This window comes from Cornus florida, unplaced genomic scaffold (genome assembly GCF_030987335.1).
Source record: "Cornus florida cultivar Cherokee Brave unplaced genomic scaffold, ASM3098733v1 CherokeeBrave_3.0.0_Hap2_Chr04, whole genome shotgun sequence".
Taxonomy (NCBI): domain Eukaryota; kingdom Viridiplantae; phylum Streptophyta; class Magnoliopsida; order Cornales; family Cornaceae; genus Cornus; species Cornus florida.
The window spans coordinates 59360076-59369843 of record NW_026775574.1 but is presented as its reverse complement, the minus strand read 5'-3'; positions in this window follow the sequence as shown (position 1 = coordinate 59369843).

Here is a 9768-nt window from a genome sequence, read left to right as displayed (position 1 = left end):
AAGCTAGATTTGCTGTCTATTTTGGAAACTAGGGTTTCGCCTGAAAACATGGGTGGAATCCATAGATTCTTTTTTTTTTTTTTCCTAGTTTGACTCACTCACACATGTTTCTTCTGAGACTCAAACCCCTGACCTCCCTTTGGGAAGTAAAAGGCTGATACTGCTAAGCCACTGGCCCATTGGTGTGCAATCCATAGATTCATTGCTCCTATATGGCTGGATTTGCACAACTATGATTACTCAATCTTGGGAAGATATAGATTCTATAGAATCCAGATAAGCTTAAAGTGGACCTAATTGCCTCAACCAGACAAGTTATTCATTGTTCAGTTACCCTTCCTAATAATACTTACAATTTTGTTTCATTTGTCTATACTGCCAATACTTACATGGACACGAGAGAGTTATGGAAGTCTATTAATGAGTAGTCCACCTCCTTTTCTGATTCCCTGTGGATATATTGTTCTTGGGGATTTTAATATTATTATTAACCCACAAGAAAATTTTGGAGGCTCTTAGAGATGGACAATTGCCATGAATGATTTTAAGGAATGTTTAATGCACTTGCAGTTAGATGACCTAAGATTTTCAAGAATACAGTACACCTGGGAACAATAGCAGCATGGGCTATGCTACTATTGCTAAGAATCTATATAAGGTTCTCATCAATGATAACTAGAATCTGCATTTCCTTATGTCAAACTGCACCTTTCTCCTTCCTGGCCTCTTTGATCATAACCCTATCTTAATCAAGTTGGGCGTCCTTGCTGCATTATGAAGAATCCCTTTCAAGTATTTTAATTCTTGGGTCACTAATCCTAAGTTTTTCCCGGCAGGGAATAGGTTTGGGCTTCCCCCATTGGAAAAGCAACTATGTTTCAAGTGGTTCAGAAGCTAAAGTCTCTTAAAGGGATTCTAAAGTAGAAGTGTAGAGTGGAGATTTCCTTTGCAATAGCTATGGTTGCTCAATCTAAGCAAACCCTCTCATTATGCCAACAACTTCGTGAAGCCAATCTTATAGATGTTTATCTAAAGATTCAGGAAAAAGAGCTCATGTAGCAGTATACAGACCTTGCACTTGTATAAGAGCAGTTCATTAAGCAAAAAACTAGGGTTAGGTGGTTGAAGGAGGGGGACAACAATACCTCATTCTTGTTCAAGATTTACAACTCTAAAATCAATTGAAAGAAGATCGCATGCATCACTAATGACAATGAAGACTCCATTGTGTGTGAGAACCTTATTAAAGCAGAGGTTGCGGCCCATGTCCATGACCTTGTTCTCTACCTTATTATCCTAGGAGACATGATTTACAACCTTTTTTCATCTCTATAGCTTATACTACTATTCTATCTATGCTCACTATTTTTCCTACTAATATTGAAATTCAAGCTTGTTTTCTTGCCCTTAAAAATGATAAATCCTCATAGCCAGATGGATTTAATGCCCACTTTTATCAAATGGCTTGGCCAATGGTTGGTAGGGATGTTATTAATGCTATTAGGACTTTCTTTGTCAATGGTAAGCTGTTTAAGGAGGTCAACAACTCATATGTTTCTTTAGTGCCTAAAAACCAATCCCACAACCCTAAATGACTTTCAACCAATATTCTGTTGTAATACCCTTTATTAATGTATTACCAAGCTGCTAACTAACAAATTGAAGCAGGCATTACCATCCATCATTGAACCTTGTCAAAGTGTCTTTGTCAAGGGTAGGCATATTGGATATAATGTTTTTTTGGCCCAAGGACTTCTACAGAGATACCATAGACAACTTACCCCACCAAGATGTGAAATAAAGGTGGATCTCATGAAGGCATTAGACTCTATGGGGTAGGATTTTTAATTAATACCTTATTCCTTTTTGGTTTCCCTCTGCATTGAATCGATCAGGGCATGCATTACATCCCTGTCTTTTACAATCTCCTTAAATGAGGGCACTTTAAGGGGGTTAATGGCCTAAGACAGGGGGATCCTATCTCCCCTCTACTGTTTGTGTTTGCTATGCATGTCTTCTCTTCCATCACCAAGAAGTTCATTATTTAGAGTCAATCTTTCAAGTTTCATTCAAGATGCTGGAGCTTGGCCATCTCTTATCTCATCTTTGCTAATGACCTCTTATTATTTTCCTATAGAGACCTTGCTTCCATCTCCACCCTCAAATATGCTCTTGACCACTTTACTACACTCTCGAGATTGCAAATCAACTGCTCTAAGAGCCATTTTTTTGTATCAGGAGTTAAAAACTCACTTGTTGATGACATTAAAGATCTACTTAGTTTTGAAGATGGTTCACTACCTATAAAAAATTTAGGGGTACCACTGATCTCTATCTATCTTAAGGCTTTTAATTACAGAGGGTTGGTTGAGAATGTCACCAGAAGAATTACTCACTGGTCTTCTAACTTCCTATTATACGCTGAAAGGATTCAACTTATCCAATCTGTGCTCTATAGTATGGTGAACTAATGATGCAATCTATTTATTCTACCGAAATTAGTCCTTATTGAAGTCATTACCTTCTAAGAAAATTCCAATGGATGGGGACAGAATTCAAGCACACAGGAGCCAAGGTTGTGTGAGCAATAGTTTGTCAACCTAAGGAGTTCGGAGGCCTAGGGTTTTAGAGCTTGGACATTGCAATTAAGGCAGTGTCCCTTAAGCACATTTGGACTCTCATTTCTAATCAGAGGGACAATCTTCAGGCACAATGGGTGAGGACGTAGCTAGTTCGAGATAAGTGTACGCGCGTTTGGCATCAGCCATGCGCGCGCACTAATGGCTCTTGCTGACACTACATAAAATGCAAATCATATACAGAGTATAATAAAACTTTAATTGTCACTTACTAAATGACAAATTTGTATGGTTACTTGTTACACATGTTTTCATGGATGCTTGAACTCCTGACCTTCCTTAGGCTTCCTTAGGAAGTAAGAGTCTGATACCGCTAGGTCACTGGTCCATTAATTGTATCATTACTTGTTGTATATGTTATGCTTTATTTTGTTAAAACTTGTGAAATTTTATGTAGTTAAAAATCTTAATTTTTCGTGAAGTTAATAATAATATATTTTTTTTAGAAGTAGAATCAAAGTAATCAGAACATTTTTTCAAAATCTGAATATTTAGAAAATTGAAACAATTGCTGAAGAAAAATTAATTCTCTACCAATGATTTTTCTATCTATCTTCTTTTTTTCTTATAAATTATCGTTTTTTCTCGAGTATTTGCACAATCAGCAAGGGGTAAATATATAATATAATGCTCATGCAATATATTATATCGTGTTAGCAAAGTACACTACTAAATTGAGAATTCAATTCTTTACATAATTGTTACATTGTTGATTTAAAAATGTCATATTAATTTAAACGCATTGGTTGATACAGGATCAAAAATTGCACCGAAGATACATATTCTTGTTATTAAAATTTATTTACTGTAAATAACATACTTAATCAAATTTTTATATTTTATTTCTCCGTCTAAGTTAAACTATTATTAAAATTTATTTACTGTAAATAACGCATAATCAAAAATTTTATATTTTCTTCTCCCGTCTAAGTTAAACCAAATTTTAATTAGTTCGGCACTGTTGTATTTTGGAGTATTTTAACAAGATTTTTATGACATAATTAAAAATGATTTTAGTATCATCGATGCACGATTTCTCATATTAAAAATTCATGACAATATCATCGATGTACGATTTTTCTGTCTTGTTTGCTATTATGAACCTCCACCGCTAAGTTTGACATCATTATCTCTGTATCTTTCTTTGACTTTTTTGCTTTTCCTCTCTCAATGTCAAACTTTGCGGCTTTGGCTTCTTCTGAACCCAATCTGCTTTTTTCTTTTCTTTTCTTTTTTCAAAATTAAATTTTTATTTTTTTATGTAATTGAAAACTATTTATACAAAACTGAATCAAATAGGCTTTAACCTACAAAAGGACTTTACCTGCATAACGTTTCATGCAAGAGTCTTTAATTAATTTTTTATTTTATTTTTATTTTTTATTTATGTATTTGGTGGCTCATTATGAAATTCAAACTCCCAACTTTCAGTTTGAGAAACTAGACATTATACCATTTCAACTGATGTTCAAGTCACACAATGCATTAGGCCCTACAATTTGTTAACACCCACTTATAATCATAACTTTTCCCATTATTATGACATCGCGTCAAGAAACAAAGTGAAAATTATATCAGAAAGCAATATGATTAAAACTAGCACTTTTACACGGCTGCTCTTTATAATTAGTATTTATGCATATATGTTTGTGTGCATGCACATTAAAGGCCCACGTTTTTGTACTATCTTTTCAGGCGTGCATGGTAGTCTCACTCAAGCTTTAAGCTACCACGCGAAGGCCTCTACATGCTTCACTTTCTCACTCGAGTTGGCTTCAGATTCTCAAAATGAATTAAACACTTATTTAATTAAGTATATTTAATAACATAATTTAAATATCATTGAAGATTTGGGGATGACTTTTAATAACAACTAGGATAATAAATTGCAAGTAAATATTGTGTTTGTGAGTGTCGTGTATGTGAGAGAGAGACGTGGATTGCCAGATGGAGGTGCGAGCTGGTTAGTAATGGAAAGAACTACCGAATGCAAAAGACTTGAAAGCTGAAGTTATATTGTCGAATATATCATATATATTCGCACACGAGACAGAGATTAGAAAACCAAAATGTGAAAGAGATAAAATAATATTTTGGGAACTTATATAGTGGGAGGCATTTGTGAAATTTCATGGGAGGCATGGTATAAAATTAAAAAAAATAAAAATAAAATATATAATAATAAATAAAAATAAAAAAGAAAAAAATTCCAGAGGGAGCATTCGCCCCCCGGTCCCCTTGTAAGTCTGTGACTGCATGAAACTGTTATGTTGGCTTTTGTTTACCTAGAGATAACCATCACTTAAAATAGAATAAAAATATAAGTGATAGAACTTAATACTTAAAATTTTCACTTTTATCGAATAGCACTTTTAATGTCGTTTGATAACTCAATTCAGTATTAATTAAGCGGTTATTCAATTAAATATATTTGATTACGCAATTTTTTCTTTTTTCTAACTGGTACTCACACATCCCCTCCAAGAAATTATTTGCACCTAACAGGAGTCAAACTTTAGACCTAATGCTTCTTGAGGCATTAGGCCTAAGTGACTTACTTACTTGAACCAACCCTTTATGCTATGTTCGGTAGGAAGGAAAGAAGAGGGGTGGAAGGAAAATAGGAAGGAAAGAACAAATTTCCTCAGCCCAGGCACAACGACGCAATTATCAAGGGCGCGTTCTACCATTGAGTTAATAGCCCATCATGTGAGCCTCCCACTAGGGACTCACTATGCCAAAAGCAAGAGAAACCCCATTCCTCCGTTTCCATTTTTTGCCCCCATGTCGCCACACTGGGGACATGGGGACGTAAAAAAGGAGATCTTATCAACTTGTTCCGACCTAGGATAATAAGCTTATGAACTTGGTTGATCTTACTTCACCGTTAAGAAACAAGTCATGGATAATTATGAAATGAGATCCTTCTGAATGGGCTAAGAGAATTCCTATAATTCTAGTATTCTCTTTCCTTTCCTTAATTGAAGAAATAATTGGAAAATAAAACACGTACAAAAATGAGTAATAACCCCAGTAGAGATTGGTACGATTCAATTCGACATTTTGTTCGTTCGGGTTTAATTGTGTCATAGACTCATAGCTCTATAATATGAATTAGATTTATCTTTGGATGAACTGCATTGCTGATATTAATCCCAAAAAAGAAACGATAGGTGTCAAAATATAGACAGAAGATCAGAGAGAAGACAAGTGAGCCTATTATAGAAGTTTTAAATTACTACATTACCCTTCATAAATATTTAATAAATCACATAAATAAAGTAAGAGATGGATTTAAGGGTAAAAACAACTTAAAATTTTATCTTTCATTTTATCATCAAATTAAATTGTCAGTTTTTTTCATTGCCTTCCATCCAATCGAACAAAAAGAGGGAAACGCTTAATCTCTTCCCTGTGATGTCTTAGTCATTCCCTGGATGTCTCAGTCATTCTTTCTTCTCTCCCTTCCATTCAATTTTTTTCCTTCCTACCGTACAAAGCATAAGGATAATAACGCAATCTGTAAATGTAAGCACTCCTTAAAATGGGCTAAAATTTTAAGTTACAACAATATCACTTACTGACTGTTAAACGCTGAAAATTCAAAAGGATATAAAAAACTATTTATTTTTTCATTTATCAATTAAAAAGTAAAGCACTAAATTAATTGGAGCAAATATTCTGCATAATCTATGAAACATCCACAAAGTTATTTTTTGTATATAAAATTTTACATTTTTATTTCAAATTCAAAATAAAAGACCACTTGAAGAAGTATTGAGAAATGAAAAGCAAAAAAAAAAAAAAACAAAATCAATAATATTATAAATGTATATAGGGTGAGCAGGATAGAGCCATGATTTAATTTCAAGAAGGCACAAAGTGATATTTTACAGATTGTATATCTATATGTAGAAACGAAAAAAAAAAAAAAAAAAAAAAAAAAAAAAAAAAAAAAAAAAAAAGAAGACAAAACCAGGCCCAAATGTATTTTAGAAAGAAAAATAAATTTTAAGACACAGAAAATGATACTTTACAAATTATGTACTTTTTATATATATATATATATATGTAATGGGCCAGCCTGGGCCCAGGGGGCACGTGCCGCCCTTGGCCCAAGCTGGCTCAGTATGCGAGATTAAATTATTATTATTTTTTAGTAGAACACACTGTTCAAACCTTGAGACCATTGAATTTTCCATCTCTCGTGCTGTATAGCTGTTTATAAAAGACCCAATATAAAATTTTTTATATGAGTAACCAAAATTGTCTCTAGTGTACCACAAAACACATGTCATTTGAAAATGATTATATTTGCTACTAATCATCAGGTAATTAAATGATGGTGACAATGAAAGTAATTCCGACTTCATATTAGAAGTAGGGATATCAATTTGACCAGCATTGTCATACTCCTGTCAGAACAAGTTTGGGGTTATTCCAGTTGAATTAGAGGCAGGTTTTGAAAAAAAAAATTTAGAACTCGCAAAGTCCGAATCTTTCCTATTAATAATTAATATATAAATAAATATTTTTTTATTAGCTATAATTTTTCTTTTTTCCTTTATTTCTTTTGATAATTTTAAAATTTAACAGATTTTTGTTATGATGATTGTTAAGTATTTGATTATACCACAAATAAAATTTACAAAATTTATCTTATATTTATTAAAGTTTAAATTCTTTATGTATATCCCGAACCCACCACTACGATTCCGATGTAGGCCACCCCAAATTGAGTTTCGAAAAAAAAATTCATTGGTTGAACGGGTTTAGGAAAGGGTGCCCCTAACCTGCCCCATTGACATCACTAACTAAAAGAGTGATGTGCCTCCCAGTCCCAAACCTGTCCCATTGACGTCACTAACGAGAAGAGTGATGTGACCATAAATGGCCAGGCTAAGTTGGGTCAAGTCTTGCCCGGATCACATTACTGCTCCCACAAACTTTGGACCCGACATCACTAAGTAGAAAGTGATGTGCTTATATATGGCCAGGCTAAGTTGGGTCCAAGTCCAGCCCGGATCATATTACTTCTCTCACAAACCTTCGTCCAAAGTTCAAAACTGTGCTTGGGCCTGATCAATTGGACAGTTTATGCATCAATGGCCACTAGTATGAATTGGGTTTAGGTGCAGTCAGCCCAGCCCAACAATTACTAGATAAGGATATCCGGCCCAGCTAAAATAGAAATGTTTAGTTAATGTCAGAAAAATAAATTGTTTTCAAATGGGTATATATTACTCCGACCTACCTAAAGTTTAGCTATATTACCCATAGATAAAACTTATGGCAAAATTACTCTGACACCCCCTTTCAGAGTTAAAACTGTTAACTTTGCTAATGAAAGTACATGAATGCCCTTGACCAAAAAAATTATATGTAAAGTTTGTTAATTAATTCAGTTTTATTAGTATATAAAATTTTAATTTAGTATATAAACTTATTTACATATGATTTATTATTATATACTTATTTACATATATTTTATTAGTATGTAAATATTAATTTTGTTTTCAAAGTTTGCTAATTAATTTTTGCAAATTTTACATTTTAAAAAAATTATGTGATAAAAAAATCTAACTTAAAAAGCTTGCTTGATAATTTTTTTTTTTTTTTTTTAATTTCGGTTATATATACATATTATATTAATTAAGTGTTAAAATATTAAGGATAGTTTGATTTGACATTGACGGCTTGCACAAGTGTGCATGTGCAACCATTCGAGTTTATTCATGAGAGAAACAGTTTGTAAGTCCTTTTATTCGATGGTCTTGAAGAGTTTCTTAAAACGCACTGTTAATTTTGGTTATATATATAAGTTCTTCCTCAATTGTGATAATATTGGTTGTCATTACTGGCATGACTAAACTAGAAGAGTTCTCTAGATATAGGCAAATAAAATCTTTTGAACTTGTAAAAAATGGATGTTTTATTCAGGACTTTGTTTTAATCGCCTTTCAAAGGAGAATTTAAAGGCCGTTCAAAGTTTTATCCAATGAATGATCTTCTTGAGAATGTAGGTACTTTCTTCATTGCACCAAGAGATGTCAAGGAAACATATTCGTAAGGTCCAACATTTCCTTGTAGTGGTGAATGTCTTGGGGAAGTCTTCACGTGTAGGTTCCCTTTTGAAAGGGAGTTTTCTCTAATGGCTCTTCTACAGATGATAAACACTTGGTTTTCTTGCCACTAGATAGTCTTGGATGGTTTGAAATTAGGCTTTTGTAGGCTTTAGCTTGATCCATTTCACCATGCCTTGCTTACTTGTAAAAAGAATTGTTTTGCTTTGAGTTGTCTAATGCAAAGAGTTGGTGCTTTCACTCGATGGAATGACTACACCCCTACCAATCTTTGTTGCGGGAATATTGTTGGTAGATTGTGGCATACTTCTTGTTGGTCTTTAGAAATTTTGAGTGTTGAAGGTCTTCAAAGAAGAACATCACAAGTGTGGCGTGCTTGATGTTGTTCGCTCTTAGAACTTCAGAGTGTTTGTTGGGTAAGAGATTCGTCAAAGGTTTGGCGTTCTAGTCTCTATGTCTATCCCATAATTTTTTGAGTGACCTTATATTTATATGCCAAATGGTGGAGTGTCTAAGTTGGAAACTCTTAAGGTCAGTTTGGTTAGTGTCAAGTAACAAGAAAGGAAAAGAAAAGGAAAAGATTTTAATTTTTATAAAGTTTGGTTTGTTGATGGCAAGAGATTAGTAAAATATTTTTTTTCATAAGAGTTGTTATATATATACATAACTATTTTGTTTTTTTTTCCAAAGTTTAAGCAATTGAATATATGTATTTGAATTTACAAGGCCAGAAGGCCCAGCAGCCCAACAACCAGGCAACCAAAAGACAACAACCCAACCCAAGAGGCCTAAGCCAATACAAAGAAGGCCTAAGCCATGAACGCACAAAAAAACTACTTAAAATTGCCACTCAATTGCACCAACATGGTGAAAAGCATAAGATAGCCATTGGTAACTAGGCATTTGCAGTTAGCAATGGATGTCTTCCACAATCCGGCCTGTGTTACAGAGGGTAATCAACAGTTGTGGTTCCATAACTATTTGTTGATAGCAAGAGTGTTGGGTGAAAACTGGGTTAATATTGGGATTCTTAATCAATGGCTTGA